Source organism: Pan paniscus, chromosome 11 (genome assembly GCF_029289425.2).
Source record: "Pan paniscus chromosome 11, NHGRI_mPanPan1-v2.0_pri, whole genome shotgun sequence".
Classification (NCBI taxonomy): domain Eukaryota; kingdom Metazoa; phylum Chordata; class Mammalia; order Primates; family Hominidae; genus Pan; species Pan paniscus.
This window is the reverse complement of record NC_073260.2, coordinates 82804195-82813233: the sequence shown is the minus strand read 5'-3', so window position 1 is coordinate 82813233 and position 9039 is coordinate 82804195.

Sequence of the window (9039 nt, the reverse complement as noted above, 5' to 3'; positions counted from 1 at the left end):
TTCACCATGTTGGCCAGGCTGGTTTCGAACTCCTAACCTCAGGTGATCTGCCTGCCTTGGCCTCCGAAAGTGCTGGGATTATAGGTATGAGCAGCACCAGGCCTAATTGTGGTTTTGATTTGCATTCCCATAATGACTTAATGATGATGAGCATCTTTCATATGTTGTTGGCCATTTGCATACCTTTGGAGAAATGAAGTCTTTTTCTATTTTTCTTTTGTTGCTTGTGCTTTTGGTGTTGCAGCGAAGAATACATTGCTAGGCTGGGCGCTGTGGCTCACACCTGTAATCCCAGCACTTTGGGAGGCTGAGGTGGGTGGATCACCTGAGGTCAGAGTTTGAGACCAGCCTGGCCCACATAGTGAAACCCTGTTTCTACTAAAAATACAAAATTGGAGGCTGAGGCGGGTGGATCACCTGAGGTCAGAGTTTGAGACCAGCCTGGCTAACATAGTGAAATCCTGTTTCTACTAAAAATACAAAATTAGCTGGGCCTGGTGGTGCATGCCTGTAATCCCAGCTACTTGGGAGGCTGAGGCAGGAGAACTGTTTGAACCCGGGAGGCAGAGGTTGCAGTGAGTCAAGATCGCACCACTGCACTCCAGCCTGGGTGACAATAGCGAAACTCTGTCCCCCGCTCCCCCCCCCAAAAAAAACAAAGAATACATTGCTTCCCCCTATATTTTCTTCTAAGAGTTTTTTGGTTTTAGCTCTTCTATTTAGGTCACTGATAAATTGGAGTTATTTTTGTTTATAGCAAGAGTCGCAATTTGTAATTGGTTTTGTGGTTCTAGATTTGCAAAAGGAAGACCAGAATGTTTTACCCATTCCCACCCTTCTCCTTCAAGAAAATAATAAAAACAAAACCTAGAAAGACCAAGGACAAATTATGGCTTAAAGATAACATGGTACTAGATACTAAAATGTTGCTGATTGTAGAGCGTGCTCTTGACCAACTGAGATCTTTGGTTTTCCCAGGAAATTGTTGAAGTTCTTTACTTCCTCTTCTCATTTCTATGTCTTCTCCACCCTCATACACTATCACCCAGTATGACTTCCATTCTCTAGTCTTAATGAAGGTGTGATTTGTATCATATCCGCAGACACTAAGCCTACTTCATACTCTTGTACCGTGTGCACTGTGAACGCTGATCCCAATTTTAATGTAGCACTGTTAGAAGTCTCAGTATCACATATAAGCAGTGGGTACAAACCAGCCTAATAAAAGCATGTGGGTGAAATCCATATGGAAAGAATGTATAAATGATGTTAAAGACATCATTTGTTAAATAAGTTAAAGATGGAAAATACTGATTAGACAGTGAGGCAAGTGATAACTTTGTGTACATCCTCATGAAATTGAAGAATTAGTTGAGGGCTACAAAAAATGTTAATCAGCAAAGAGGTGGTAATTCTCAACCCTTGCTTCACATTAGAATCAGCTAAAACGATTAAAAAATAAGGCCACCTCAGACTAAGTGGAATTGTATCCGGGTGAGGCTCATGCATACATTTTAAAAGCTCTTAAAGTGATTGTAATGTGCTGCCAGGGTGTGACTTAGGCAGTGGTTTTCAGCTTCAGTTGTGCATACAGATCACCTGGGACCTTGTTAAAATGCATATTCTTATTCGAAAAGTAACTCAGAATGGAGCCAAGACATGAGTTAAAGCAAAAAACTCTTAGAAGAAAACATAGGTGTAAATCTTTGTGACCTTGGGTAAGGCAGTGGTTTTTTAGGTAGGACACCAAAAGCACAACCAACCAATGAGAAATAGGTAAATTGGACTTCATCAAACTTTAGTGTTTTTTGCCTCAAAGGAAATGATGAAGAAAGTACAAAGACAATCCAATTCACAGAACGTAAGATAACATTTGCAAGTAATATATCTGATAAAGAACTTTTACAACTCAACAGTGAAGAGACACTTTTAAAAATACAAAGAATTTGAATAGACATGTCTCCAAGGAAGATGAACAGATCACCAATAAGCATGTGAAAAGATGCTCTTCATCACTAGGGAAATGCAAATCAAAATCTTAAGAAGATACCACTTCACACTCACTGGGATGGCTGTAATCATGAAGACAGACCAATAACAAGTGTTGGTGAATGTGGAGAAATTGGAAGCTTCTTACATTGCTGGTGGGAATGTAAAATGGGGCAGCTACTTGGAAAACAATTCAGCAGTTTCTCAAAAGATTTAACTGCATAGTTAGCATTTGACCCAGCAATTTCACTGGTATGTATATACCCAAGAAAAATGAAAACAATATGTCCCCACAAAAAACGTGTACACGAATGAATGTTCATGGCAGCATTATTCTTAGTATCAAAAATGTGGAAACAACCCAAATATCCATGAACTGGTGAATCCATTTCTTAAAATGTGGTATATCCATGCAGTGGAATATTATTCAGCAACAAAAAGGAATGAAGTACTAATACACCCTAAAGCAGGGACAGACATTTTTACATAGGCCCTGGGTACTTCTTGGACAAATATGTTGGCTGGAGTTGGGTGAGATGGGATAACTTCTCAAGGTCTTCAGTTCCACATAGGTTAACCACAAGAGGCCAAGTGATGGAAGGGGAAGTGGTATATGTACTGGGACATTAGTCCACTAGTCCATGTCACTCAACCATCTGGCCTCGGGGTAGAGGTCAGCTACTACAACCTGGCCCTTGGGTGGGAAACCTACCAAATTCTAATTTTTTTGGGAAGGGAAGTTAAATCCTCCCATCTGAACTCCTGGTGATTCTAAAGATAATGTGTCCCAAACTTTCAAATTGAGGCCTAAAAGATCTTAGTGAGAGTGACAATGATATCTGACAGTGAGAAAAAAGTAGTTCCTGTCATCCAGATGCTGGCCTGGTATTAAAAGCTAGGCCTTCATGTCCTGCTAAGCATACACAATTTCACAGGACACCTACATCAGAACAAGACTGCTTTTCAGCCGTGGTGGGTCAAGACAAAGGAACATTTCTTTAGTCATGTCAACACCGAAAAACGTGAGCATTTTCCAAGATGCAAAAATGACCAGACATCTCCTTGTCCTGGTTAATGTGCTTCTTAACCAGTTATAGCTTTAGCTTCACTTCCTTCTTCACACTTTACTTTTTTTTTTTTTTTTTTTTGAGACGGAGTCTCTCTCTGTCACCAGGCTGGAGTGCAGTGGCACAATCTTGGCTCGCTGCCACCTCCGCCTCCCAGGTTCAAGCAATTCTCCTGCCTCAGCCTCGCGAGCACCTGGGATTACAGGCACCCGTCACCATGCCCAGCTAATTTTTGTATTTTTAGTAGAGATGGGGTTTCAGCATGTTGGCCAGGATGGTCTCTATCTCTCAACCTTGTGATCCGCCTGCCTTGGCCTCCCAAAGTGCTGGGATTACAGGCGTGAACCACTGCGCCCGGCATATTTTCTTAAGATAACCAGTTATCCCCCACTTTCTGACAGCATCCATTTAGAGAGCCCTGCTTCCTTGAACCCTACTCAGGACTACCTATCATGCAACCAAACCTTAAATCCTTTCTGACATCTTACTGAGTCTTTCGCGCAGTTTTTGGAGGTGTGTGTTCTTCCTTATACAGTGAGCAGTCAACCCAACTTGTTCAGGGCAGATTGTGTTCCTGTGTTATCTGGTCTGGAGCTGCATAGTTGTTGCCCTATTCAGATAGTGTGTGCATTTTTAATTTTGTCACAGTCTTCAGTCTCCCATATCCCACTAGTGTTGGTCACATTCTTTGGCCATCAAATTTGCAAGTCTTGCCATGGACTGTCATGGGTTGAGGGCATTTCCTTAGGCACCATCTGATTGGGTCCCTGATTAAGGTATGTGTTAGATATTCAACATCAGGTCTGGGGTCCTCCTAAGTGATGACCAGTGACTTCAACCTCCCACAAAGTGGACTTCAATTTGCACAGCATCCAGGGTAGGTTGCTGGGGGGAAACTCTGCTGGAGGGAATGATGATCATCAGGAAATCAGCACCAGCTCACATTTCACACATGAGATTCTGTGAAACTGGGCTGAAACAACTCCACACACTGATGCTCAACACAGCTTATTGGCTGAATGCCTAATCAGATCCTAATTCCTTGGTAATTGCTGGCCCATGATACAGTTAATACCCTGATCTTGAATATATCTTTGATCAGATATATTCTGAACAGATGTGCTGTTCAGTGAAGGGATAATAAACTTGCATATTACAGTTTCAGAAAATTAAAATCCCTGGTGGATGGTGTCTTTGATTAAAGTCAGCTTGTTATAGTTTCCTCCTGGTTCTTGTACTCTGTCCACTGAAAAATAGTTTGCTTATCAGAGCAGACTCTAGAGAGGCACAGGATGTGAGCACTGGACCTTGGCAGCATCTAGTGACATCCCCTAGGGCTGCCTTATCTGTGTCACCCAGCTAGTTTACGCCAGTGCTATGCCTTGAGCCCATGTTTTTCTGGGTCCTGATTCCAGAGCCGGCTGCTCAGCTGATTGCTGGGTCATCCCATGCTTCAGGGACCTCATCCTAGGCTCTGCCTGATGTAACCTGCCCAAGGGCTGGGGAAAGGGGTGTGGAAAGACAGAGACTCGGTGGGGAGCTAAGCTATCAGAGCCAAAAGACTTCATTCTTACGAGGCAGGTGATACCCTCATTTTACAGGAGAGAAAAATGTTTAATCTGAAATTTTTCTGGTGGTGGGAATGGAGACTTGGGCGGGGGGGGGGGGGGCGGGGGCGGGTGGAGAATCCTCCCAGAGGAGAAGGTGAATCTTTTATCTCCATCCATTTTGAGCCACTGCAAACCATCTGGCCCTTCTTCCCTGGGTTCTTTGTGCTTGCTGGGTCTCTCCCACCCCGGCCACCAGAGGGCAGTACCGGTCCACACCTCGGTCTCCCTGGGACCATGTTTGGGAAGATTAGAACAGTGCTCTCAACCCACCAGACTCCTTTTCAACACCTGCTTTTTAACAACTATTTTCCAATGCCCCTTTACTATCACAAAATGAGATTGCTAACAAAACGTACCTAAGCAATTAATAAACATAATGCCTTAGCTCTAATGTAAAGGACACATGAAAGTACGAATAAGGGCCGGGCCTGGTGGCTCATGCTTGTAATCCCAGCACTTTGGGAGGCCGAGGCGGGCGGATCACGAGGTCAGGAGATCGAGACCACGGTGAAACCCCGTCTCTACTAAAAATACAAAAAATTAGCCGGGCATGGTGGCGGGCGCCTGTAGTCCCAGCTACTCGGAGAGGCTGAGGCAGGAGAATGGCGTGAACCCGGGAGGCGGAGCTTGCAGTGAGCCGAGATCGCGCCACTGCACTCCAGCCTGGGTGACAGAGCGAGACTCTGTCTCAAAAAAAGAAAAAAAGTACGAATAAACTTTCAGTGTGTACTGCTTGAGCACGACTACACTAAATGAACACGATGGAGTCATTATATGCTTGTGCCCATTGTGGGGTCACCCCTGAAAGAATGCAAGTGCATGTGGGTATGTTGTGTCGGTGACAAACACATCGTGATTTTCTAAAATGGTAAACAATTCTTGGTAAAGTTAAAAAATAAAATGGGGGCCAGGCACAATGGCTCATACCTGTAATCCCAGCACTTTGGGAGGCTGAGGCGGGCAGATCACTTGAGGTCGGGAGTTTGAGACCAGCCTGGCCAACATGGGGAAACCCCATTGCTACTAAAAATACAAAAACTAGCCGGGCGTGGCGGCATGCACCAGCTACTCGGGAGGCTGAGGCAGGAGAATCGCTTGAACCTGGGAGGCGGAGGTTGCAGTGAGCTGAGATTGGGCCACTGTACTCCAGCCTGGGCAACAGAGTGAGACTCTGTCTCAAAAAAGGAAAAAAGAAAACTCTCTTCAAACCCAGTACTCATTGTTAGGTGTCAAGTGCATGGGAGCTGGACGCAGGCCTACTCTCCAGCTCATAGACTTTCTCCAAGTGTGATGGTGGGGAGGCGCCTGTGCTGGGGTTGCGGCCCTCCTCACAGTGGTGCATTCACTGCATTGATTTTTTTTTATTGAGATAAAAAATTGCCAGTATCAAAAAATGGCAGATAAAAATTTATACACCATAAAATTCATTTGAAAGTGCGCATCAGTGGATTTAGTGTATTTTACTGTGCTGTGCAAACATCACTACTATTGTGTAACTCCAGAATATGTCCATCACCCGCAAAAGAAACTGTGTACCTGTTAGCCAGTCCCAAGTCCCGCCTTCCCCATCCCAGGCAACCCATCCGTCTGTCTCTGTGGATTCTTCTATTCTAGACACCTTTTCCCTTATCTCTCTGTGTGTTCACTTCATCTGAATGCCTCATTGACTATTCCCTGCTGTTACACCAAGAGACACAATTGAGAGGCACACCCATCTCTTTGGTCCCTTCTACCTGCTACCTGCGATCCCTGCCAAATCAGCCGCTTTACACAGTTGGGGTTAGGTGCTCCCCAGCCTATCACCAGCCCAAAGCACCACTTTAGAGACTGCACTTCATCCCTGGCCTTTCGTGAGTTGTCCAGTGGGTCTTTGGCGAGAACTAATCCAGTCCTAAACTTCACCTTCATCAAGATTCCCCCAGCTGCTGCCATCTAAGTGGGCTCAGCATGAGCAGGGGATCCAAATGGGGTCCTGGTTGTCAGACCTTACCCTGAGGCTCCCACCCCTGGCTGCTCACCAGAGTCAGTTGTGGAGCTTTCAGAGGTGAGACCAGGGCCCCTCATGACAGACGCTGCTTCAGTGGGCTTGGAGGAAGCAGGAACAGGTCTGTGCTTTTCAGTTCCTCAGGTGACTCTTAACAAGCAGTCGAGGTTGAGAATCACTGCCTTCCTCAATTTTTCCTGTTTCCTGTCACCATGACAAAGGGGAGGCCAAAGGCTAGTCCAGCTGTGGAGCAGCTGTGGGGGTCTTTAGTCAAGGAATGTGCTTTGGCATTCATTATGGGGAGAGAGCTGGGACAGGGGCACGATCCAGCCAGAATGGATGCTTTTCAGCAGTTCTAAGTCCCCATGGTCAAGGGCCTTGTTGCGTCCTTTCTGTCCCAGGACTCTAACTGGTGCCAGATAATACGCGATGCCTTATCTTTCACCCCAACTGGAACCACCTGATGGCCAGGGCTTTGTGTCACAAGCCTCAAACCCTCCATGGTGCCTGTCACATACAGTCTGGACTCACTACTAAGTACAATGGATTGGTTGATTTCTCCCTTCACATGGCAGGGGGACTTACCCAGCTGGGATGTGTTAATTTGACAACTTCAAGTGCCTGGCCCCCAAATATGAGGGTTGATGTAAACCAAAGCCAGCCAGAAGCTACTCCAAATATCTTGGCAAAGAGAAAAATCAAGGGCTCCACGTTTTCTTAGGCAAGGACCATCCACCAATACAGCCCTTTTATTCCACTGGCATGTGATTTCCTTCCTTCCTTCCTTCCTTCCTTCCTTCCTTCCTTCCTTCCTTCCTTCCTTCCTTCCTTCCTTCCCTCCCTCCCTCCCTCCCTCCCTCCCTCCCTCTTCCCTTCCCTTTCCTTTTCCCCCTTCCCTCTCCCCTCCCCTCTTCTTTCCCTTCTTCCCCCTTCCTTCCCCCCTCCCCTCCCCTCTTCCTTTCCCTCTTCCCCCTTCCCTTCCCTTCTTTCTTTTCTTTCTTGATGGGATCTCTCCATTGCCCACGCAGGAGTACAGTGATGCAATCATAGCAAACTTCCTGGCTCAAGCAATCCTCCAACCTCAGTGCCCCCTGAGTAGCTGGGACTACATGTGCATTCCACCATGCCTGGCTAATTTATTTTTTTCACAGACGGGATCTCGCTATGTTGCCCAATCTGGCCTCAAACTCCTGGGCTCAAGTGATCCTCTCTCTTGGCCTCCAGGGTCACTGGGGTTACAGGCACAAGCCACTGCACCTGGCTGTAGTTCTTGAGTCAAGTATGACATATGCTGGTGAATAGAAACAGGTAAATTGGTTCTAAAACTCAATCTCTGGCCAGAGCTAACCAGTGGGCCCACAGGGTGGCCAGGTCCTGTGGCCCTGGTTGGGACAGAAGGATAAAGCATCTTCCTGGAGTACGGGGAAGGGCTCAAACCTGGCCCATGTTGGTCAGATTTTGGCCTGCACAGCTGGTGCCCAGGTAAGCTGCATGCCAGGAGGGCACTGGCACTTCTCCCCTCCTGCTCTGCATCCCCCAGCGCTGCTGCCGCGGTGCTAGTGACACATCACTGCCCACTGGAAAGTTTCATTTCATGTCTTGGCCATAGCAGCTCTAGTGCTTTTTCTTCACCTGCCTAGGGTCCATTGCTGATGACTTTTACACAGGACAGCAAGCAGGTGGACATCAGCCTAGGCTCACGGAGGTCTTTTAGAGACCTCTGGTTCCTCTTTGTAGAATGAGGGATATACTGGGTCAGCGAGTCTCTCACTTCATTCGCCTGAGTTCCACCTTGGCAATTTTGTAATGGATCATGTACTTTTTATTTATCTTGAAATGACCCAATTTATATAAAAATGTTCTGCTTTCAAAAACTGTAATGTCACTACTTTCAATGGAAAATGGATGCTTACCTTACACAGAAGGAAAGTAAAAACAGAAACAAGAACCAGATAAAAGTGATTAAATTGTGGGGAGACCGTGTGTCTGCCAGGGGTCTGAGCCTGCGGCTGCTCTCTTTGTTGAAAAGGAAGCTTGACAAGTGCTGGAAAGGGGTGAAGATACTCATACGAAACAGACACTCCCCATGTCACAGACAGGCAGAGCGACAGAGAAATATAAGAGGGATCCCTTCTGATCACATGTGTCATATTATTTAAAGCCACACCTGAAATCACTGACATCTGAAATCACATGCCTTGTATATTCCCAGCAGCGCTGCCACACACTTAGGACTAACTGCTGAGATCTGTCTCCAGTTCTGATATCTGCAAATTCACAGGGTGGAGTAGGGCCTTCTCAAATGATCTATGAGGACAGCTCCCCTACTTGAAAAGCAATGTTTTTTTTCCCGCTAAAATAATTGTTTTCAATCTTTATTCCACCAAAA